Source organism: Phaseolus vulgaris, chromosome 6 (assembly GCF_051622355.1).
Source record: "Phaseolus vulgaris cultivar YP4 chromosome 6, ASM5162235v1, whole genome shotgun sequence".
In the NCBI taxonomy this organism is placed as follows: Eukaryota; Viridiplantae; Streptophyta; class Magnoliopsida; order Fabales; family Fabaceae; genus Phaseolus; species Phaseolus vulgaris.
In genome coordinates this window covers 10,273,817-10,294,585 of record NC_143503.1, presented here as the reverse complement: position 1 = coordinate 10,294,585, position 20,769 = coordinate 10,273,817, and the positions used below count along the sequence as shown (strand labels likewise).

The following is a 20,769-nucleotide window of genomic DNA, read 5'->3' as shown; positions in this document are numbered from 1 at the left end:
TAACTCGCTACAGAACACTATTTCAGGATCGTTTTTCTAGGTACTTTAATTTTTTTATTTAGAGGGTCAGCAAGAAAAAAAAAAAAAATAGCACGAAAAAGGTGAACTCGTGGTCATAACTTTTGATAGATTTTGGCATGGCAGTAATATTGAAAAATTCATTAAAAATAGGTAAAAAAATGATTTTTCATCCAAATTTTTTTCTGGTAACTCTATTGGGGGTATATTTGGCGGAGGAGTCCTCACAGGTTGGAAAACAACGAGAGATTTTGAGTTGCTGAGAATTTTTTGTGGAAAACTTCAAACGGCCATAACTTTTGATCGGGAAGTCGGATGGAGACGCGTAAAAAATGAAAGTTGTTCGAGATGACGTAACGAATCTAGTTGCCAATTCCCGAAGGGCCCCGAACGCGATAACTCACTGAACTCGTGGTTCGATTGTTTAGGCCAGGAAGAAAAACAATAAATACAAAAAGAAGTGCAACACGAGGACTTCCCAGGAGGTCACCCAACCTAGTACTACTCTCGCCCAAGCACTCTTAACTGCGGAGTTCTGATGGGATCCGGTGCATTAGTGCTGGTATGATCGCACCTGTCAAGTGTAGCAAGATCAATGCGTATATGGATTTGCAATTGGGCTTCAGTTTCAAAATGGTTGGACCCCGAACGCGATAACTCGCTACAGAACACTATTTCAGGATCGTTTTTCTAGGTACTTTAATTTTTTTATTTAGACGGTCAGCAAGAAAAAAAAAAAAAAAGCACGAAAAAGGTGAACTCGTGGTCATAACTTTTGATAGATTTTGGCATGGCAGTAATATTGAAAAATTCATTAAAAATAGGTAAAAAAATGATTTTTCATCCAAATTTTTTTCTGGTAACTCTATTGGGGGTATATTTGGCGGAGGAGTCCTCACAGGTTGGAAAACAACGAGAGATTTTGAGTTGCTGAGAATTTTTTGTGGAAAACTTCAAACGGCCATAACTTTTGATCGGGAAGTCGGATGGAGACGCGTAAAAAATGAAAGTTGTTCGAGATGACGTAACGAATCTAGTTGCCAATTCCCGAAGGGCCCCGAACGCGATAACTCACTGAACTCGTGGTTCGATTGTTTAGGCCAGGAAGAAAAACAATAAATACAAAAAGAAGAGCAACACGAGGACTTCCCAGGAGGTCACCCATCCTAGTACTACTCTCGCCCAAGCACGCTTCCCTGCGGAGTTCTGATGGGATCCGGTGCATTAGTGCTGGTATGATCGCACCTGTCAAGTGTAGCAAGATCAATGCATATATGGATTTGCAATTGGGCTTCAGTTTCAAAATGGTTGGACCCCGAACGCGATAACTCGCTACAGAACACTATTTCAGGATCGTTTTTCTAGGTACTTTAATTTTTTTATTTAGACGGTCAGCAAGAAAAAAAAAAAAAAGCACGAAAAAGGTGAACTCGTGGTCATAACTTTTGATAGATTTTGGCATGGCAGTAATATTGAAAAATTCATTAAAAATAGGTAAAAAAATGATTTTTCATCCAAATTTTTTTCTGGTAACTCTATTGGGGGTATATTTGGCGGAGGAGTCCTCACAGGTTGGAAAACAACGAGAGATTTTGAGTTGCTGAGAATTTTTTGTGGAAAACTTCAAACGGCCATAACTTTTGATCGGGAAGTCGGATGGAGACGCGTAAAAAATGAAAGTTGTTCGAGATGACGTAACGAATCTAGTTGCCAATTCCCGAAGGGCCCCGAACGCGATAACTCACTGAACTCGTGGTTCGATTGTTTAGGCCAGGAAGAAAAACAATAAATACAAAAAGAAGAGCAACACGAGGACTTCCCAGGAGGTCAACCATCCTAGTACTACTCTCGCCCAAGCACGCTTCACTGCGAAGTTCTGATGGGATCCGGTGCATTAGTGCTGGTATGATCGCACCTGTCAAGTGTAGCAAGATCAATGCATATATGGATTTGCAATTGGGCTTCAGTTTCAAAATGGTTGGACCCCGAACGCGATAACTCGCTACAGAACACTATTTCAGGATCGTTTTTCTAGGTACTTTAATTTTTTTATTTAGACGGTCAGCAAGAAAAAAAAAAAAAAGCACGAAAAAGGTGAACTCGTGGTCATAACTTTTGATAGATTTTGGCATGGCAGTAATATTGAAAAATTCATTAAAAATAGGTAAAAAAATGATTTTTCATCCAAATTTTTTTCTGGTAACTCTATTGGGGGTATATTTGGCGGAGGAGTCCTCACAGGTTGGAAAACAACGAGAGATTTTGAGTTGCTGAGAATTTTTTGTGGAAAACTTCAAACGGCCATAACTTTTGATCGGGAAGTCGGATGGAGACGCGTAAAAAATGAAAGTTGTTCGAGATGACGTAACGAATCTAGTTGCCAATTCCCGAAGGGCCCCGAACGCGATAACTCACTGAACTCGTGGTTCGATTGTTTAGGCCAGGAAGAAAAACAATAAATACAAAAAGAAGTGCAACACGAGGACTTCCCAGGAGGTCACCCATCCTAGTACTACTCTCGCCCAAGCACGCTTACCTGCGGAGTTCTGATGGGATCCGGTGCATTAGTGCTGGTATGATCGCACCTGTCAAGTGTAGCAAGATCAATGCGTATATGGATTTGCAATTGGGCTTCAGTTTCAAAATGGTTGGACCCCGAACGCGATAACTCGCTACAGAACACTATTTCAGGATCGTTTTTCTAGGTACTTTAATTTTTTTATTTAGAGGGTCAGCAAGAAAAAAAAAAAAAAATAGCACGAAAAAGGTGAACTCGTGGTCATAACTTTTGATAGATTTTGGCATGGCAGTAATATTGAAAAATTCATTAAAAATAGGTAAAAAAATGATTTTTCATCCAAATTTTTTTCTGGTAACTCTATTGGGGGTATATTTGGCGGAGGAGTCCTCACAGGTTGGAAAACAACGAGAGATTTTGAGTTGCTGAGAATTTTTTGTGGAAAACTTCAAACGGCCATAACTTTTGATCGGGAAGTCGGATGGAGACGCGTAAAAAATGAAAGTTGTTCGACATGACGTAACGAATCTAGTTGCCAATTCCCGAAGGGCCCCGAATGCGATAACTCACTGAACTCGTGGTTCGATTGTTTAGGCCAGGAAGAAAAACAATAAAAACAAAAAGAAGTGCAACACGAGGACTTCCCAGGAGGTCACCCATCCTAGTACTACTCTCGCCCAAGCACGCTTCACTGCAGAGTTCTGATGGGATCCGGTGCATTAGTGCTGGTATGATCGCACCTGTCAAGTGTAGCAAGATCAATGCGTATATGGATTTGCAATTGGGCTTCAGTTTCAAAATGGTTGGACCCCGAACGCGATAACTCGCTACAGAACACTATTTCAGGATCGTTTTTCTAGGTACTTTAATTTTTTTTATTTAGAGGGTCAGCAAGAAAAAAAAAAAAAAAAGAGCACGAAAAAGGTGAACTCGTGGTCATAACTTTTGATAGATTTTGGCATGGCAGTAATATTGAAAAATTCATTAAAAATAGGTAAAAAAATGATTTTTCATCCAAATTTTTTTCTGGTAACTCTATTGGGGGTATATTTGGCGGAGGAGTCCTCACAGGTTGGAAAACAACGAGAGATTTTGAGTTGCTGAGAATTTTTTGTGGAAAACTTCAAAAGGCCATAACTTTTGATCGGGAAGTCGGATGGAGACGCGTAATAAATGAAAGTTGTTCGAGATGACGTAACGAATCTAGTTGCCAATTCCCGAAGGGCCCCGAACGCGATAACTCACTGAACTCGTGGTTCGATTGTTTAGGCCAGGAAGAAAAACAATAAATACAAAAAGAAGTGCAACACGAGGACTTCCCAGGAGGTCACCCATCCTAGTACTACTCTCGCCCAAGCACGCTTACCTGCGGAGTTCTGATGGGATCCGGTGCATTAGTGCTGGTATGATCGCACCTGTCAAGTGTAGCAAGATCAATGCGTATATGGATTTGCAATTGGGCTTCAGTTTCAAAATGGTTGGACCCCGAACGCGATAACTCGCTACAGAACACTATTTCAGGATCGTTTTTCTAGGTACTTTAATTTTTTTTATTTAGAGGGTCAGCAAGAAAAAAAAAAAAAAAAAGAGCACGAAAAAGGTGAACTCGTGGTCATAACTTTTGATAGATTTTGGCATGGCAGTAATATTGAAAAATTCATTAAAAATAGGTAAAAAAATGATTTTTCATCCAAATTTTTTTCTGGTAACTCTATTGGGGGTATATTTGGCGGAGGAGTCCTCACAGGTTGGAAAACAACGAGAGATTTTGAGTTGCTGAGAATTTTTTGTGGAAAACTTCAAACGGCCATAACTTTTGATCGGGAAGTCGGATGGAGACGCGTAAAAAATGAAAGTTGTTCGAGATGACGTAACGAATCTAGTTGCCAATTCCCGAAGGGCCCCGAACGCGATAACTCACTGAACTCGTGGTTCGATTGTTTAGGCCAGGAAGAAAAACAATAAAAACAAAAAGAAGTGCAACACGAGGACTTCCCAGGAGGTCACCCATCCTAGTACTACTCTCGCCCAAGCACGCTTCACTGCAGAGTTCTGATGGGATCCGGTGCATTAGTGCTGGTATGATCGCACCTGTCAAGTGTAGCAAGATCAATGCGTATATGGATTTGCAATTGGGCTTCAGTTTCAAAATGGTTGGACCCCGAACGCGATAACTCGCTACAGAACACTATTTCAGGATCGTTTTTCTAGGTACTTTAATTTTTTTTATTTAGAGGGTCAGCAAGAAAAAAAAAAAAAAAAGAGCACGAAAAAGGTGAACTCGTGGTCATAACTTTTGATAGATTTTGGCATGGCAGTAATATTGAAAAATTCATTAAAAATAGGTAAAAAAATGATTTTTCATCCAAATTTTTTTCTGGTAACTCTATTGGGGGTATATTTGGCGGAGGAGTCCTCACAGGTTGGAAAACAACGAGAGATTTTGAGTTGCTGAGAATTTTTTGTGGAAAACTTCAAACGGCCATAACTTTTGATCGGGAAGTCGGATGGAGACGCGTAAAAAATGAAAGTTGTTCGAGATGACGTAACGAATCTAGTTGCCAATTCCCGAAGGGCCCCGAACGCGATAACTCACTGAACTCGTGGTTCGATTGTTTAGGCCAGGAAGAAAAACAATAAATACAAAAAGAAGTGCAACACGAGGACTTCCCAGGAGGTCACCCATCCTAGTACTACTCTCGCCCAAGCACGCTTACCTGCGGAGTTCTGATGGGATCCGGTGCATTAGTGCTGGTATGATCGCACCTGTCAAGTGTAGCAAGATCAATGCGTATATGGATTTGCAATTGGGCTTCAGTTTCAAAATGGTTGGACCCCGAACGCGATAACTCGCTACAGAACACTATTTCAGGATCGTTTTTCTAGGTACTTTAATTTTTTTTATTTAGAGGGTCAGCAAGAAAAAAAAAAAAAAAAGAGCACGAAAAAGGTGAACTCGTGGTCATAACTTTTGATAGATTTTGGCATGGCAGTAATATTGAAAAATTCATTAAAAATAGGTAAAAAAATGATTTTTCATCCAAATTTTTTTCTGGTAACTCTATTGGGGGTATATTTGGCGGAGGAGTCCTCACAGGTTGGAAAACAACGAGAGATTTTGAGTTGCTGAGAATTTTTTGTGGAAAACTTCAAACGGCCATAACTTTTGATCGGGAAGTCGGATGGAGACGCGTAAAAAATGAAAGTTGTTCGAGATGACGTAACGAATCTAGTTGCCAATTCCCGAAGGGCCCCGAATGCGATAACTCACTGAACTCGTGGTTCGATTGTTTAGGCCAGGAAGAAAAACAATAAACACAAAAAGAAGTGCAACACGAGGACTTCCCAGGAGGTCACCCATCCTAGTACTACTCTCGCCCAAGCACGCTTCACTGCGAAGTTCTGATGGGATCCGGTGCATTAGTGCTGGTATGATCGCACCTGTCAAGTGTAGCAAGATCAATGCGTATATGGATTTGCAATTGGGCTTCAGTTTCAAAATGGTTGGACCCCGAACGCGATAACTCGCTACAGAACACTATTTCAGGATCGTTTTTCTAGGTACTTTAATTTTTTTATTTAGAGGGTCAGCAAGAAAAAAAAAAAAAAATAGCACGAAAAAGGTGAACTCGTGGTCATAACTTTTGATAGATTTTGGCATGGCAGTAATATTGAAAAATTCATTAAAAATAGGTAAAAAAATGATTTTTCATCCAAATTTTTTTCTGGTAACTCTATTGGGGGTATATTTGGCGGAGGAGTCCTCACAGGTTGGAAAACAACGAGAGATTTTGAGTTGCTGAGAATTTTTTGTGGAAAACTTCAAACGGCCATAACTTTTGATCGGGAAGTCGGATGGAGACGCGTAAAAAATGAAAGTTGTTCGAGATGACGTAACGAATCTAGTTGCCAATTCCCGAAGGGCCCCGAACGCGATAACTCACTGAACTCGTGGTTCGATTGTTTAGGCCAGGAAGAAAAACAATAAATACAAAAAGAAGTGCAACACGAGGACTTCCCAGGAGGTCACCCAACCTAGTACTACTCTCGCCCAAGCACTCTTAACTGCGGAGTTCTGATGGGATCCGGTGCATTAGTGCTGGTATGATCGCACCTGTCAAGTGTAGCAAGATCAATGCGTATATGGATTTGCAATTGGGCTTCAGTTTCAAAATGGTTGGACCCCGAACGCGATAACTCGCTACAGAACACTATTTCAGGATCGTTTTTCTAGGTACTTTAATTTTTTTATTTAGACGGTCAGCAAGAAAAAAAAAAAAAAAGCACGAAAAAGGTGAACTCGTGGTCATAACTTTTGATAGATTTTGGCATGGCAGTAATATTGAAAAATTCATTAAAAATAGGTAAAAAAATGATTTTTCATCCAAATTTTTTTCTGGTAACTCTATTGGGGGTATATTTGGCGGAGGAGTCCTCACAGGTTGGAAAACAACGAGAGATTTTGAGTTGCTGAGAATTTTTTGTGGAAAACTTCAAACGGCCATAACTTTTGATCGGGAAGTCGGATGGAGACGCGTAAAAAATGAAAGTTGTTCGAGATGACGTAACGAATCTAGTTGCCAATTCCCGAAGGGCCCCGAACGCGATAACTCACTGAACTCGTGGTTCGATTGTTTAGGCCAGGAAGAAAAACAATAAATACAAAAAGAAGAGCAACACGAGGACTTCCCAGGAGGTCACCCATCCTAGTACTACTCTCGCCCAAGCACGCTTCCCTGCGGAGTTCTGATGGGATCCGGTGCATTAGTGCTGGTATGATCGCACCTGTCAAGTGTAGCAAGATCAATGCATATATGGATTTGCAATTGGGCTTCAGTTTCAAAATGGTTGGACCCCGAACGCGATAACTCGCTACAGAACACTATTTCAGGATCGTTTTTCTAGGTACTTTAATTTTTTTATTTAGACGGTCAGCAAGAAAAAAAAAAAAAAAGCACGAAAAAGGTGAACTCGTGGTCATAACTTTTGATAGATTTTGGCATGGCAGTAATATTGAAAAATTCATTAAAAATAGGTAAAAAAATGATTTTTCATCCAAATTTTTTTCTGGTAACTCTATTGGGGGTATATTTGGCGGAGGAGTCCTCACAGGTTGGAAAACAACGAGAGATTTTGAGTTGCTGAGAATTTTTTGTGGAAAACTTCAAACGGCCATAACTTTTGATCGGGAAGTCGGATGGAGACGCGTAAAAAATGAAAGTTGTTCGAGATGACGTAACGAATCTAGTTGCCAATTCCCGAAGGGCCCCGAACGCGATAACTCACTGAACTCGTGGTTCGATTGTTTAGGCCAGGAAGAAAAACAATAAATACAAAAAGAAGAGCAACACGAGGACTTCCCAGGAGGTCAACCATCCTAGTACTACTCTCGCCCAAGCACGCTTCACTGCGGAGTTCTGATGGGATCCGGTGCATTAGTGCTGGTATGATCGCACCTGTCAAGTGTAGCAAGATCAATGCATATATGGATTTGCAATTGGGCTTCAGTTTCAAAATGGTTGGACCCCGAACGCGATAACTCGCTACAGAACACTATTTCAGGATCGTTTTTCTAGGTACTTTAATTTTTTTATTTAGACGGTCAGCAAGAAAAAAAAAAAAAAGCACGAAAAAGGTGAACTCGTGGTCATAACTTTTGATAGATTTTGGCATGGCAGTAATATTGAAAAATTCATTAAAAATAGGTAAAAAAATGATTTTTCATCCAAATTTTTTTCTGGTAACTCTATTGGGGGTATATTTGGCGGAGGAGTCCTCACAGGTTGGAAAACAACGAGAGATTTTGAGTTGCTGAGAATTTTTTGTGGAAAACTTCAAACGGCCATAACTTTTGATCGGGAAGTCGGATGGAGACGCGTAAAAAATGAAAGTTGTTCGAGATGACGTAACGAATCTAGTTGCCAATTCCCGAAGGGCCCCGAACGCGATAACTCACTGAACTCGTGGTTCGATTTTTTAGGCCAGGAAGAAAAACAATAAATACAAAAAGAAGAGCAACACGAGGACTTCCCAGGAGGTCACCCATCCTAGTACTACTCTCGCCCAAGCACGCTTCACTGCGGAGTTCTGATGGGATCCGGTGCATTAGTGCTGGTATGATCGCACCTGTCAAGTCTAGCAAGATCAATGCATATATGGATTTGCAATTGGGCTTCAGTTTCAAAATGGTTGGACCCCGAACGCGATAACTCGCTACAGAACACTATTTCAGGATCGTTTTTCTAGGTACTTTAATTTTTTTATTTAGAGGGTCAGCAAGAAAAAAAAAAAATAGCACGAAAAAGGTGAACTCGTGGTCATAACTTTTGATAGATTTTGGCATGGCAGTAATATTGAAAAATTCATTAAAAATAGGTAAAAAAATGATTTTTCATCCAAATTTTTTTCTGGTAACTCTATTGGGAGTATATTTGGCGGAGGAGTCCTCACAGGTTGGAAAACAACGAGAGATTTTGAGTTGCTGAGAATTTTTTGTGGAAAACTTCAAACGGCCATAACTTTTGATCGGGAAGTCGGATGGAGACGCGTAAAAAATGAAAGTTGTTCGACATGACGTAACGAATCTAGTTGCCAATTCCCGAAGGGCCCCGAACGCGATAACTCACTGAACTCGTGGTTCGATTGTTTAGGCCAGGAAGAAAAACAATAAATACAAAAAGAAGTGCAACACGAGGACTTCCCAGGAGGTCACCCAACCTAGTACTACTCTCGCCCAAGCACGCTTGACTGCGGAGTTCTGATGGGATCCGGTGCATTAGTGCTGGTATGATCGCACCTGTCAAGTGTAGCAAGATCAATGCGTATATGGATTTGCAATTGGGCTTCAGTTTCAAAATGGTTGGACCCCGAACGCGATAACTCGCTACAGAACACTATTTCAGGATCGTTTTTCTAGGTACTTTAATTTTTTTATTTAGAGGGTCAGCAAGAAAAAAAAAAAAAAAATAGCACGAAAAAGGTGAACTCGTGGTCATAACTTTTGATAGATTTTGGCATGGCAGTAATATTGAAAAATTCATTAAAAATAGGTAAAAAAATGATTTTTCATCCAAATTTTTTTCTGGTAACTCTATTGGGGGTATATTTGGCGGAGGAGTCCTCACAGGTTTGAAAACAACGAGAGATTTTGAGTTGCTGAGAATTTTTTGTGGAAAACTTCAAACGGCCATAACTTTTGATCGGGAAGTCGGATGGAGACGCGTAAAAAATGAAAGTTGTTCGAGATGACGTAACGAATCTAGTTGCCAATTCCCGAAGGGCCCCGAACGCGATAACTCACTGAACTCGTGGCAGGAGGTCACCCATCCTAGTACTACTCTCGCCCAAGCACGCTTAACTGCGGGGTTCTGATGGGATCCGGTGCATTAGTGCTGGTATGATCGCACCTGTCAAGTGTAGCAAGATCAATGCGTATATGGATTTGCAATTGGGCTTCAGTTTCAAAATGGTTGGACCCCGAACGCGATAACTCGCTACAGAACACTATTTCAGGATCGTTTTTCTAGGTACTTTAATTTTTTTATTTAGAGGGTCAGCAAGAAAAAAAAAAATAGCACGAAAAAGGTGAACTCGTGGTCATAACTTTTGATAGATTTTGGCATGGCAGTAATATTGAAAAATTCATTAAAAATAGGTAAAAAAATGATTTTTCATCCAAATTTTTTTCTGGTAACTCTATTGGGGGTATATTTGGCGGAGGAGTCCTCACAGGTTGGAAAACAACGAGAGATTTTGAGTTGCTGAGAATTTTTTGTGGAAAACTTCAAACGGCCATAACTTTTGATCGGGAAGTCGGATGGAGACGCGTAAAAAATGAAAGTTGTTCGACATGACGTAACGAATCTAGTTGCCAATTCCCGAAGGGCCCCGAACGCGATAACTCACTGAACTCGTGGTTCGATTGTTTAGGCCAGGAAGAAAAACAATAAATACAAAAAGAAGAGCAACACGAGGACTTCCCAGGAGGTCACCCATCCTAGTACTACTCTCGCCCAAGCACGCTTCACTGCGGAGTTCTGATGGGATCCGGTGCATTAGTGCTGGTATGATCGCACCTGTCAAGTGTAGCAAGATCAATGCATATATGGATTTGCAATTGGGCTTCAGTTTCAAAATGGTTGGACCCCGAACGCGATAACTCGCTACAGAACACTATTTCAGGATCGTTTTTCTAGGTACTTTAATTTTTTTATTTAGACGGTCAGCAAGAAAAAAAAAAAAAAAGCACGATAAAGGTGAACTCGTGGTCATAACTTTTGATAGATTTTGGCATGGCAGTAATATTGAAAAATTCATTAAAAATAGGTAAAAAAATGATTTTTCATCCAAATTTTTTTCTGGTAACTCTATTGGGGGTATATTTGGCGGAGGAGTCCTCACAGGTTGGAAAACAACGAGAGATTTTGAGTTGCTGAGAATTTATTGTGGAAAACTTCAAACGGCCATAACTTTTGATCGGGAAGTCGGATGGAGACGCGTAAAAAATGAAAGTTGTTCGAGATGACGTAACGAATCTAGTTGCCAATTCCCGAAGGGCCCCGAATGCGATAACTCACTGAACTCGTGGTTCGATTGTTTAGGCCAGGAAGAAAAACAATAAACAGAAAAAGAAGTGCAACACGAGGACTTCCCAGGAGGTCACCCATCCTAGTACTACTCTCGCCCAAGCACGCTTGGCTGCGGAGTTCTGATGGGATCCGGTGCATTAATGCTGGTATGATCGCACCTGTCAAGTGTAGCAAGATCAATGCATATATGGATTTGCAATTGGGCTTCAGTTTCAAAATGGTTGGACCCCGAACGCGATAACTCGCTACAGAACACTATTTCAGGATCGTTTTTCTAGGTACTTTAATTTTTTTATTTAGAGGGTCAGCAAGAAAAAAAAAAAAATAGCACGAAAAAGGTGAACTCGTGGTCATAACTTTTGATAGATTTTGGCATGGCAGTAATATTGAAAAATTCATTAAAAATAGGTAAAAAAATGATTTTTCATCCAAATTTTTTTCTGGTAACTCTATTGGGGGTATATTTGGCGGAGGAGTCCTCACAGGTTGGAAAACAACGAGAGATTTTGAGTTGCTCAGAATTTTTTGTGGAAAACTTCAAACGGCCATAACTTTTGATCGGGAAGTCGGATGGAGACGCGTAAAAAATGAAAGTTGTTCGAGATGACGTAACGAATCTAGTTGCCAATTCCCGAAGGGCCCCGAACGCGATAACTCACTGAACTCGTGGTTCGATTGTTTAGGCCAGGAAGAAAAACAATAAATACAAAAAGAAGTGCAACACGAGGACTTCCCAGGAGGTCACCCAACCTAGTACTACTCTCGCCCAAGCACGCTTGACTTCGGAGTTCTGATGGGATCCGGTGCATTAGTGCTGGTATGATCGCACCTGTCAAGTGTAGCAAGATCAATGCGTATATGGATTTGCAATTGGGCTTCAGTTTCAAAATGGTTGGACCCCGAACGCGATAACTCGCTACAGAACACTATTTCAGGATCGTTTTTCTAGGTACTTTAATTTTTTTATTTAGAGGGTCAGCAAGAAAAAAAAAAAAAAATAGCACGAAAAAGGTGAACTCGTGGTCATAACTTTTGATAGATTTTGGCATGGCAGTAATATTGAAAAATTCATTAAAAATAGGTAAAAAAATGATTTTTCATCCAAATTTTTTTCTGGTAACTCTATTGGGGGTATATTTGGCGGAGGAGTCCTCACAGGTTGGAAAACAACGAGAGATTTTGAGTTGCTGAGAATTTTTTGTGGAAAACTTCAAACGGCCATAACTTTTGATCGGGAAGTCGGATGGAGACGCGTAAAAAATGAAAGTTGTTCGAGATGACGTAACGAATCTAGTTGCCAATTCCTGAAGGGCCCCGAACGCGATAACTCACTGAACTCGTGGTTCGATTGTTTAGGCCAGGAAGAAAAACAATAAACACAAAAAGAAGTGCAACACGAGGACTTCCCAGGAGGTCACCCAACCTAGTACTACTCTCGCCCAAGCACGCTTGGCTGCGGAGTTCTGATGGGATCCGGTGCATTAGTGCTGGTATGATCGCACCTGTCAAGTGTAGCAAGATCAATGCATATATGGATTTGCAATTGGGCTTCAGTTTCAAAATGGTTGGACCCCGAACGCGATAACTCGCTACAGAACACTATTTCAGGATCGTTTTTCTAGGTACTTTAATTTTTTTATTTAGAGGGTCAGCAAGAAAAAAAAAAATAGCACGAAAAAGGTGAACTCGTGGTCATAACTTTTGATAGATTTTGGCATGGCAGTAATATTGAAAAATTCATTAAAAATAGGTAAAAAAATGATTTTTCATCCAAATTTTTTTCTGGTAACTCTATTGGGAGTATATTTGGCGGAGGAGTCCTCACAGGTTGGAAAACAACGAGAGATTTTGAGTTGCTGAGAATTTTTTGTGGAAAACTTCAAACGGCCATAACTTTTGATCGGGAAGTCGGATGGAGACGCGTAAAAAATGAAAGTTGTTCGACATGACGTAACGAATCTAGTTGCCAATTCCCGAAGGGCCCCGAACGCGATAACTCACTGAACTCGTGGTTCGATTGTTTAGGCCAGGAAGAAAAACAATAAATACAAAAAGAAGTGCAACACGAGGACTTCCCAGGAGGTCACCCAACCTAGTACTACTCTCGCCCAAGCACGCTTGACTGCGGAGTTCTGATGGGATCCGGTGCATTAGTGCTGGTATGATCGCACCTATCAAGTGTAGCAAGATCAATGCGTATATGGATTTGCAATTGGGCTTCAGTTTCAAAATGGTTGGACCCCGAACGCGATAACTCGCTACAGAACACTATTTCAGGATCGTTTTTCTAGGTACTTTAATTTTTTTATTTAGAGGGTCAGCAAGAAAAAAAAAAAAAAAATAGCACGAAAAAGGTGAACTCGTGGTCATAACTTTTGATAGATTTTGGCATGGCAGTAATATTGAAAAATTCATTAAAAATAGGTAAAAAAATGATTTTTCATCCAAATTTTTTTCTGGTAACTCTATTGGGGGTATATTTGGCGGAGGAGTCCTCACAGGTTTGAAAACAACGAGAGATTTTGAGTTGCTGAGAATTTTTTGTGGAAAACTTCAAACGGCCATAACTTTTGATCGGGAAGTCGGATGGAGACGCGTAAAAAATGAAAGTTGTTCGAGATGACGTAACGAATCTAGTTGCCAATTCCCGAAGGGCCCCGAACGCGATAACTCACTGAACTCGTGGCAGGAGGTCACCCATCCTAGTACTACTCTCGCCCAAGCACGCTTAACTGCGGGGTTCTGATGGGATCCGGTGCATTAGTGCTGGTATGATCGCACCTGTCAAGTGTAGCAAGATCAATGCGTATATGGATTTGCAATTGGGCTTCAGTTTCAAAATGGTTGGACCCCGAACGCGATAACTCGCTACAGAACACTATTTCAGGATCGTTTTTCTAGGTACTTTAATTTTTTTATTTAGAGGGTCAGCAAGAAAAAAAAAAAATAGCACGAAAAAGGTGAACTCGTGGTCATAACTTTTGATAGATTTTGGCATGGCAGTAATATTGAAAAATTCATTAAAAATAGGTAAAAAAATGATTTTTCATCCAAATTTTTTTCTGGTAACTCTATTGGGGGTATATTTGGCGGAGGAGTCCTCACAGGTTGGAAAACAACGAGAGATTTTGAGTTGCTGAGAATTTTTTGTGGAAAACTTCAAACGGCCATAACTTTTGATCGGGAAGTCGGATGGAGACACGTAAAAAATGAAAGTTGTTCGAGATGACGTAACGAATCTAGTTGCCAATTCCCGAAGGGCCCCGAACGCGATAACTCACTGAACTCGTGGTTCGATTGTTTAGGCCAGGAAGAAAAACAATAAACACAAAAAGAAGTGCAACACGAGGACTTCCCAGGAGGTCACCCATCCTAGTACTACTCTCGCCCGAGCACGCTTAACTGCGGGGTTCTGATGGGATCCGGTGCATTAGTGCTGGTATGATCGCACCTGTCAAGTGTAGCAAGATCAATGCGTATATGGATTTGCAATTGGGCTTCAGTTTCAAAATGGTTGGACCCCGAACGCGATAACTCGCTACAGAACACTATTTCAGGATCGTTTTTCTAGGTACTTTAATTTTTTTATTTAGACGGTCAGCAAGAAAAAAAAAAAAAAAGCACGATAAAGGTGAACTCGTGGTCATAACTTTTGATAGATTTTGGCATGGCAGTAATATTGAAAAATTCATTAAAAATAGGTAAAAAAATGATTTTTCATCCAAATTTTTTTCTGGTAACTCTATTGGGGGTATATTTGGCGGAGGAGTCCTCACAGGTTGGAAAACAACGAGAGATTTTGAGTTGCTGAGAATTTTTTGTGGAAAACTTCAAACGGCCATAACTTTTGATCGGGAAGTCGGATGGAGACGCGTAAAAAATGAAAGTTGTTCGAGATGACGTAACGAATCTAGTTGCCAATTCCCGAAGGGCCCCGAATGCGATAACTCACTGAACTCGTGGTTCGATTGTTTAGGCCAGGAAGAAAAACAATAAACAGAAAAAGAAGTGCAACACGAGGACTTCCCAGGAGGTCACCCATCCTAGTACTACTCTCGCCCAAGCACGCTTGGCTGCGGAGTTCTGATGGGATCCGGTGCATTAATGCTGGTATGATCGCACCTGTCAAGTGTAGCAAGATCAATGCATATATGGATTTGCAATTGGGCTTCAGTTTCAAAATGGTTGGACCCCGAACGCGATAACTCGCTACAGAACACTATTTCAGGATCGTTTTTCTAGGTACTTTAATTTTTTTATTTAGAGGGTCAGCAAGAAAAAAAAAAAAATAGCACGAAAAAGGTGAACTCGTGGTCATAACTTTTGATAGATTTTGGCATGGCAGTAATATTGAAAAATTCATTAAAAATAGGTAAAAAAATGATTTTTCATCCAAATTTTTTTCTGGTAACTCTATTGGGGGTATATTTGGCGGAGGAGTCCTCACAGGTTGGAAAACAACGAGAGATTTTGAGTTGCTCAGAATTTTTTGTGGAAAACTTCAAACGGCCATAACTTTTGATCGGGAAGTCGGATGGAGACGCGTAAAAAATGAAAGTTGTTCGAGATGACGTAACGAATCTAGTTGCCAATTCCCGAAGGGCCCCGAACGCGATAACTCACTGAACTCGTGGTTCGATTGTTTAGGCCAGGAAGAAAAACAATAAATACAAAAAGAAGTGCAACACGAGGACTTCCCAGGAGGTCACCCAACCTAGTACTACTCTCGCCCAAGCACGCTTGACTTCGGAGTTCTGATGGGATCCGGTGCATTAGTGCTGGTATGATCGCACCTGTCAAGTGTAGCAAGATCAATGCGTATATGGATTTGCAATTGGGCTTCAGTTTCAAAATGGTTGGACCCCGAACGCGATAACTCGCTACAGAACACTATTTCAGGATCGTTTTTCTAGGTACTTTAATTTTTTTATTTAGAGGGTCAGCAAGAAAAAAAAAAAAAAAATAGCACGAAAAAGGTGAACTCGTGGTCATAACTTTTGATAGATTTTGGCATGGCAGTAATATTGAAAAATTCATTAAAAATAGGTAAAAAAATGATTTTTCATCCAAATTTTTTTCTGGTAACTCTATTGGGGGTATATTTGGCGGAGGAGTCCTCACAGGTTGGAAAACAACGAGAGATTTTGAGTTGCTGAGAATTTTTTGTGGAAAACTTCAAACGGCCATAACTTTTGATCGGGAAGTCGGATGGAGACGCGTAAAAAATGAAAGTTGTTCGAGATGACGTAACGAATCTAGTTGCCAATTCCTGAAGGGCCCCGAACGCGATAACTCACTGAACTCGTGGTTCGATTGTTTAGGCCAGGAAGAAAAACAATAAACACAAAAAGAAGTGCAACACGAGGACTTCCCAGGAGGTCACCCAACCTAGTACTACTCTCGCCCAAGCACGCTTGGCTGCGGAGTTCTGATGGGATCCGGTGCATTAGTGCTGGTATGATCGCACCTGTCAAGTGTAGCAAGATCAATGCATATATGGATTTGCAATTGGGCTTCAGTTTCAAAATGGTTGGACCCCGAACGCGATAACTCGCTACAGAACACTATTTCAGGATCGTTTTTCTAGGTACTTTAATTTTTTTATTTAGAGGGTCAGCAAGAAAAAAAAAAATAGCACGAAAAAGGTGAACTCGTGGTCATAACTTTTGATAGATTTTGGCATGGCAGTAATATTGAAAAATTCATTAAAAATAGGTAAAAAAATGATTTTTCATCCAAATTTTTTTCTGGTAACTCTATTGGGAGTATATTTGGCGGAGGAGTCCTCACAGGTTGGAAAACAACGAGAGATTTTGAGTTGCTGAGAATTTTTTGTGGAAAACTTCAAACGGCCATAACTTTTGATCGGGAAGTCGGATGGAGACGCGTAAAAAATGAAAGTTGTTCGACATGACGTAACGAATCTAGTTGCCAATTCCCGAAGGGCCCCGAACGCGATAACTCACTGAACTCGTGGTTCGATTGTTTAGGCCAGGAAGAAAAACAATAAATACAAAAAGAAGTGCAACACGAGGACTTCCCAGGAGGTCACCCAACCTAGTACTACTCTCGCCCAAGCACGCTTGACTGCGGAGTTCTGATGGGATCCGGTGCATTAGTGCTGGTATGATCGCACCTGTCAAGTGTAGCAAGATCAATGCGTATATGGATTTGCAATTGGGCTTCAGTTTCAAAATGGTTGGACCCCGAACGCGATAACTCGCTACAGAACACTATTTCAGGATCGTTTTTCTAGGTACTTTAATTTTTTTATTTAGAGGGTCAGCAAGAAAAAAAAAAAAAAAATAGCACGAAAAAGGTGAACTCGTGGTCATAACTTTTGATAGATTTTGGCATGGCAGTAATATTGAAAAATTCATTAAAAATAGGTAAAAAAATGATTTTTCATCCAAATTTTTTTCTGGTAACTCTATTGGGGGTATATTTGGCGGAGGAGTCCTCACAGGTTTGAAAACAACGAGAGATTTTGAGTTGCTGAGAATTTTTTGTGGAAAACTTCAAACGGCCATAACTTTTGATCGGGAAGTCGGATGGAGACGCGTAAAAAATGAAAGTTGTTCGAGATGACGTAACGAATCTAGTTGCCAATTCCCGAAGGGCCCCGAACGCGATAACTCACTGAACTCGTGGCAGGAGGTCACCCATCCTAGTACTACTCTCGCCCAAGCACGCTTAACTGCGGGGTTCTGATGGGATCCGGTGCATTAGTGCTGGTATGATCGCACCTGTCAAGTGTAGCAAGATCAATGCGTATATGGATTTGCAATTGGGCTTCAGTTTCAAAATGGTTGGACCCCGAACGCGATAACTCGCTACAGAACACTATTTCAGGATCGTTTTTCTAGGTACTTTAATTTTTTTATTTAGAGGGTCAGCAAGAAAAAAAAAAAATAGCACGAAAAAGGTGAACTCGTGGTCATAACTTTTGATAGATTTTGGCATGGCAGTAATATTGAAAAATTCATTAAAAATAGGTAAAAAAATGATTTTTCATCCAAATTTTTTTCTGGTAACTCTATTGGGGGTATATTTGGCGGAGGAGTCCTCACAGGTTGGAAAACAACGAGAGATTTTGAGTTGCTGAGAATTTTTTGTGGAAAACTTCAAACGGCCATAACTTTTGATCGGGAAGTCGGATGGAGACACGTAAAAAATGAAAGTTGTTCGAGATGACGTAACGAATCTAGTTGCCAATTCCCGAAGGGCCCCGAACGCGATAACTCACTGAACTCGTGGTTCGATTGTTTAGGCCAGGAAGAAAAACAATAAACACAAAAAGAAGTGCAACACGAGGACTTCCCAGGAGGTCACCCATCCTAGTATTACTCTCGCCCGAGCACGCTTAACTGCGGGGTTCTGATGGGATCCGGTGCATTAGTGCTGGTATGATCGCACCTGTCAAGTGTAGCAAGATCAATGCGTATATGGATTTGCAATTGGGCTTCAGTTTCAAAATGGTTGGACCCCGAACGCGATAACTCGCTACAGAACACTATTTCAGGATCGTTTTTCTAGGTACTTTAATTTTTTTATTTAGACGGTCAGCAAGAAAAAAAAAAAAAAAGCACGATAAAGGTGAACTCGTGGTCATAACTTTTGATAGATTTTGGCATGGCAGTAATATTGAAAAATTCATTAAAAATAGGTAAAAAAATGATTTTTCATCCAAATTTTTTTCTGGTAACTCTATTGGGGGTATATTTGGCGGAGGAGTCCTCACAGGTTGGAAAACAACGAGAGATTTTGAGTTGCTGAGAATTTTTTGTGGAAAACTTCAAACGGCCATAACTTTTGATCGGGAAGTCGGATGGAGACGCGTAAAAAATGAAAGTTGTTCGAGATGACGTAACGAATCTAGTTGCCAATTCCCGAAGGGCCCCGAATGCGATAACTCACTGAACTCGTGGTTCGATTGTTTAGGCCAGGAAGAAAAACAATAAACAGAAAAAGAAGTGCAACACGAGGACTTCCCAGGAGGTCACCCATCCTAGTACTACTCTCGCCCAAGCACGCTTGGCTGCGGAGTTCTGATGGGATCCGGTGCATTAATGCTGGTATGATCGCACCTGTCAAGTGTAGCAAGATCAATGCATATATGGATTTGCAATTGGGCTTCAGTTTCAAAATGGTTGGACCCCGAACGCGATAACTCGCTACAGAACACTATTTCAGGATCGTTTTTCTAGGTACTTTAATTTTTTTATTTAGAGGGTCAGCAAGAAAAAAAAAAAAATAGCACGAAAAAGGTGAACTCGTGGTCATAACTTTTGATAGATTTTGGCATGGCAGTAATATTGAAAAATTCATTAAAAATAGGTAAAAAAATGATTTTTCATCCAAATTTTTTTCTGGTAACTCTATTGGGGGTATATTTGGCGGAGGAGTCCTCACAGGTTGGAAAACAACGAGAGATTTTGAGTTGCTCAGAATTTTTTGTGGAAAACTTCAAACGGCCATAACTTTTGATCGGGAAGTCGGATGGAGACGCGTAAAAAATGAAAGTTGTTCGAGATGACGTAACGAATCTAGTTGCCAATTCCCGAAGGGCCCCGAACGCGATAACTCACTGAACTCGTGGTTCGATTGTTTAGGCCAGGAAGAAAAACAATAAATACAAAAAGAAGTGCAACACGAGGACTTCCCAGGAGGTCACCCAACCTAGTACTACTCTCGCCCAAGCACGCTTGACTTCGGAGTTCTGATGGGATCCGGTGCATTAGTGCTGGTATGATCGCACCTGTCAAGTGTAGCAAGATCAATGCGTATATGGATTTGCAATTGGGCTTCAGTTTCAAAATGGTTGGACCCCGAACGCGATAACTCGCTACAGAACACTATTTCAGGATCGTTTTTCTAGGTACTTTAATTTTTTTATTTAGAGGGTCAGCAAGAAAAAAAAAAAAAAAATAGCACGAAAAAGGTGAACTCGTGGTCATAACTTTTGATAGATTTTGGCATGGCAGTAATATTGAAAAATTCATTAAAAATAGGTAAAAAAATGATTTTTCATCCAAATTTTTTTCTGGTAACTCTATTGGGGGTATATTTGGCGGAGGAGTCCTCACAGGTTGGAAAACAACGAGAGATTTTGAGTTGCTGAGAATTTTTTGTGGAAAACTTCAAACGGCCATAACTTTTGATCGGGAAGTCGGATGGAGACGCGTAAAAAATGAAAGTTGTTCGAGATGACGTAACGAATCTAGTTGCCAATTCCTGAAGGGCCCCGAACGCGATAACTCACTGAACTCGTGGTTCGATTGTTTAGGCCAGGAAGAAAAACAATAAACACAAAAAGAAGTGCAACACGAGGACTTCCCAGGAGGTCACCCAACCTAGTACTACTCTCGCCCAAGCACGCTTGGCTGCGGAGTTCTGATGGGATCCGGTGCATTAGTGCTGGTATGATCGCACCTGTCAAGTGTAGCAAGATCAATGCATATATGGATTTGCAATTGGGCTTCAGTTTCAAAATGGTTGGACCCCGAACGCGATAACTCGCTACAGAACACTATTTCAGGATCGTTTTTCTAGGTACTTTAATTTTTTTATTTAGAGGGTCAGCAAGAAAAAAAAAAATAGCACGAAAAAGGTGAACTCGTGGTCATAACTTTTGATAGATTTTGG

The 20,769-nt window shown here is 40.6% G+C and overlaps 28 non-coding genes and 3 pseudogenes across 28 annotated transcripts; all 31 read right to left on the bottom strand.

Moving 5' to 3' along the window:
- Nucleotides 1-475: 475 nt before the first annotated feature.
- On the bottom strand, nt 476-594 carry LOC150026505 (5S ribosomal RNA). The gene has a single exon (XR_016522571.1). It is a non-coding gene; the product is annotated as a 5S ribosomal RNA (ribosomal RNA).
- Nucleotides 595-1,146: 552 nt separating this feature from the next.
- LOC150026504 (5S ribosomal RNA) lies at nt 1,147-1,265 on the bottom strand. Its single transcript, XR_016522180.1, has one exon. It is a non-coding gene; the product is annotated as a 5S ribosomal RNA (ribosomal RNA).
- Nucleotides 1,266-1,816: 551 nt separating this feature from the next.
- Nucleotides 1,817-1,935, bottom strand: LOC150026503 (5S ribosomal RNA). Its single transcript, XR_016522230.1, has one exon. It is a non-coding gene; the product is annotated as a 5S ribosomal RNA (ribosomal RNA).
- A 551-nt stretch (nt 1,936-2,486) lies between these two features.
- Nucleotides 2,487-2,605, bottom strand: LOC150026502 (5S ribosomal RNA). The gene has a single exon (XR_016521936.1). It is a non-coding gene; the product is annotated as a 5S ribosomal RNA (ribosomal RNA).
- Nucleotides 2,606-3,159: 554 nt separating this feature from the next.
- On the bottom strand, nt 3,160-3,278 carry LOC150026501 (5S ribosomal RNA). The gene has a single exon (XR_016521997.1). It is a non-coding gene; the product is annotated as a 5S ribosomal RNA (ribosomal RNA).
- A 556-nt stretch (nt 3,279-3,834) lies between these two features.
- Nucleotides 3,835-3,953, bottom strand: LOC150026500 (5S ribosomal RNA). Its single transcript, XR_016521935.1, has one exon. It is a non-coding gene; the product is annotated as a 5S ribosomal RNA (ribosomal RNA).
- Nucleotides 3,954-4,510: 557 nt separating this feature from the next.
- Nucleotides 4,511-4,629, bottom strand: LOC150026499 (5S ribosomal RNA). The gene has a single exon (XR_016521996.1). It is a non-coding gene; the product is annotated as a 5S ribosomal RNA (ribosomal RNA).
- A 556-nt stretch (nt 4,630-5,185) lies between these two features.
- On the bottom strand, nt 5,186-5,304 carry LOC150026498 (5S ribosomal RNA). The gene has a single exon (XR_016521934.1). It is a non-coding gene; the product is annotated as a 5S ribosomal RNA (ribosomal RNA).
- A 556-nt stretch (nt 5,305-5,860) lies between these two features.
- LOC150026497 (5S ribosomal RNA) lies at nt 5,861-5,979 on the bottom strand. Its single transcript, XR_016522036.1, has one exon. It is a non-coding gene; the product is annotated as a 5S ribosomal RNA (ribosomal RNA).
- Nucleotides 5,980-6,533: 554 nt separating this feature from the next.
- LOC150026496 (5S ribosomal RNA) lies at nt 6,534-6,652 on the bottom strand. The gene has a single exon (XR_016522570.1). It is a non-coding gene; the product is annotated as a 5S ribosomal RNA (ribosomal RNA).
- A 552-nt stretch (nt 6,653-7,204) lies between these two features.
- LOC150026495 (5S ribosomal RNA) lies at nt 7,205-7,323 on the bottom strand. Its single transcript, XR_016522179.1, has one exon. It is a non-coding gene; the product is annotated as a 5S ribosomal RNA (ribosomal RNA).
- A 552-nt stretch (nt 7,324-7,875) lies between these two features.
- On the bottom strand, nt 7,876-7,994 carry LOC150026494 (5S ribosomal RNA). Its single transcript, XR_016522147.1, has one exon. It is a non-coding gene; the product is annotated as a 5S ribosomal RNA (ribosomal RNA).
- Nucleotides 7,995-8,545: 551 nt separating this feature from the next.
- Nucleotides 8,546-8,664, bottom strand: LOC150026493 (5S ribosomal RNA). The gene has a single exon (XR_016522014.1). It is a non-coding gene; the product is annotated as a 5S ribosomal RNA (ribosomal RNA).
- Nucleotides 8,665-9,215: 551 nt separating this feature from the next.
- LOC150026492 (5S ribosomal RNA) lies at nt 9,216-9,334 on the bottom strand. The gene has a single exon (XR_016521930.1). It is a non-coding gene; the product is annotated as a 5S ribosomal RNA (ribosomal RNA).
- A 485-nt stretch (nt 9,335-9,819) lies between these two features.
- On the bottom strand, nt 9,820-9,944 carry LOC150026491 (5S ribosomal RNA; annotated as a pseudogene).
- Nucleotides 9,945-10,494: 550 nt separating this feature from the next.
- LOC150026490 (5S ribosomal RNA) lies at nt 10,495-10,613 on the bottom strand. The gene has a single exon (XR_016522013.1). It is a non-coding gene; the product is annotated as a 5S ribosomal RNA (ribosomal RNA).
- Nucleotides 10,614-11,165: 552 nt separating this feature from the next.
- LOC150026489 (5S ribosomal RNA) lies at nt 11,166-11,284 on the bottom strand. Its single transcript, XR_016521947.1, has one exon. It is a non-coding gene; the product is annotated as a 5S ribosomal RNA (ribosomal RNA).
- Nucleotides 11,285-11,836: 552 nt separating this feature from the next.
- Nucleotides 11,837-11,955, bottom strand: LOC150026488 (5S ribosomal RNA). Its single transcript, XR_016522589.1, has one exon. It is a non-coding gene; the product is annotated as a 5S ribosomal RNA (ribosomal RNA).
- A 554-nt stretch (nt 11,956-12,509) lies between these two features.
- Nucleotides 12,510-12,628, bottom strand: LOC150026487 (5S ribosomal RNA). The gene has a single exon (XR_016521942.1). It is a non-coding gene; the product is annotated as a 5S ribosomal RNA (ribosomal RNA).
- A 550-nt stretch (nt 12,629-13,178) lies between these two features.
- Nucleotides 13,179-13,297, bottom strand: LOC150026486 (5S ribosomal RNA). Its single transcript, XR_016521929.1, has one exon. It is a non-coding gene; the product is annotated as a 5S ribosomal RNA (ribosomal RNA).
- A 485-nt stretch (nt 13,298-13,782) lies between these two features.
- On the bottom strand, nt 13,783-13,907 carry LOC150026485 (5S ribosomal RNA; annotated as a pseudogene).
- Nucleotides 13,908-14,458: 551 nt separating this feature from the next.
- Nucleotides 14,459-14,577, bottom strand: LOC150026484 (5S ribosomal RNA). Its single transcript, XR_016522075.1, has one exon. It is a non-coding gene; the product is annotated as a 5S ribosomal RNA (ribosomal RNA).
- Nucleotides 14,578-15,129: 552 nt separating this feature from the next.
- LOC150026483 (5S ribosomal RNA) lies at nt 15,130-15,248 on the bottom strand. Its single transcript, XR_016521946.1, has one exon. It is a non-coding gene; the product is annotated as a 5S ribosomal RNA (ribosomal RNA).
- Nucleotides 15,249-15,800: 552 nt separating this feature from the next.
- Nucleotides 15,801-15,919, bottom strand: LOC150026482 (5S ribosomal RNA). Its single transcript, XR_016522588.1, has one exon. It is a non-coding gene; the product is annotated as a 5S ribosomal RNA (ribosomal RNA).
- Nucleotides 15,920-16,474: 555 nt separating this feature from the next.
- On the bottom strand, nt 16,475-16,593 carry LOC150026481 (5S ribosomal RNA). Its single transcript, XR_016521941.1, has one exon. It is a non-coding gene; the product is annotated as a 5S ribosomal RNA (ribosomal RNA).
- Nucleotides 16,594-17,143: 550 nt separating this feature from the next.
- LOC150026480 (5S ribosomal RNA) lies at nt 17,144-17,262 on the bottom strand. The gene has a single exon (XR_016521927.1). It is a non-coding gene; the product is annotated as a 5S ribosomal RNA (ribosomal RNA).
- A 485-nt stretch (nt 17,263-17,747) lies between these two features.
- On the bottom strand, nt 17,748-17,872 carry LOC150026479 (5S ribosomal RNA; annotated as a pseudogene).
- Nucleotides 17,873-18,423: 551 nt separating this feature from the next.
- LOC150026478 (5S ribosomal RNA) lies at nt 18,424-18,542 on the bottom strand. Its single transcript, XR_016522222.1, has one exon. It is a non-coding gene; the product is annotated as a 5S ribosomal RNA (ribosomal RNA).
- Nucleotides 18,543-19,094: 552 nt separating this feature from the next.
- LOC150026477 (5S ribosomal RNA) lies at nt 19,095-19,213 on the bottom strand. Its single transcript, XR_016521945.1, has one exon. It is a non-coding gene; the product is annotated as a 5S ribosomal RNA (ribosomal RNA).
- Nucleotides 19,214-19,765: 552 nt separating this feature from the next.
- Nucleotides 19,766-19,884, bottom strand: LOC150026476 (5S ribosomal RNA). The gene has a single exon (XR_016522587.1). It is a non-coding gene; the product is annotated as a 5S ribosomal RNA (ribosomal RNA).
- Nucleotides 19,885-20,439: 555 nt separating this feature from the next.
- On the bottom strand, nt 20,440-20,558 carry LOC150026475 (5S ribosomal RNA). Its single transcript, XR_016521940.1, has one exon. It is a non-coding gene; the product is annotated as a 5S ribosomal RNA (ribosomal RNA).
- Between the last annotated feature and the right edge of the window lie 211 nt (nt 20,559-20,769).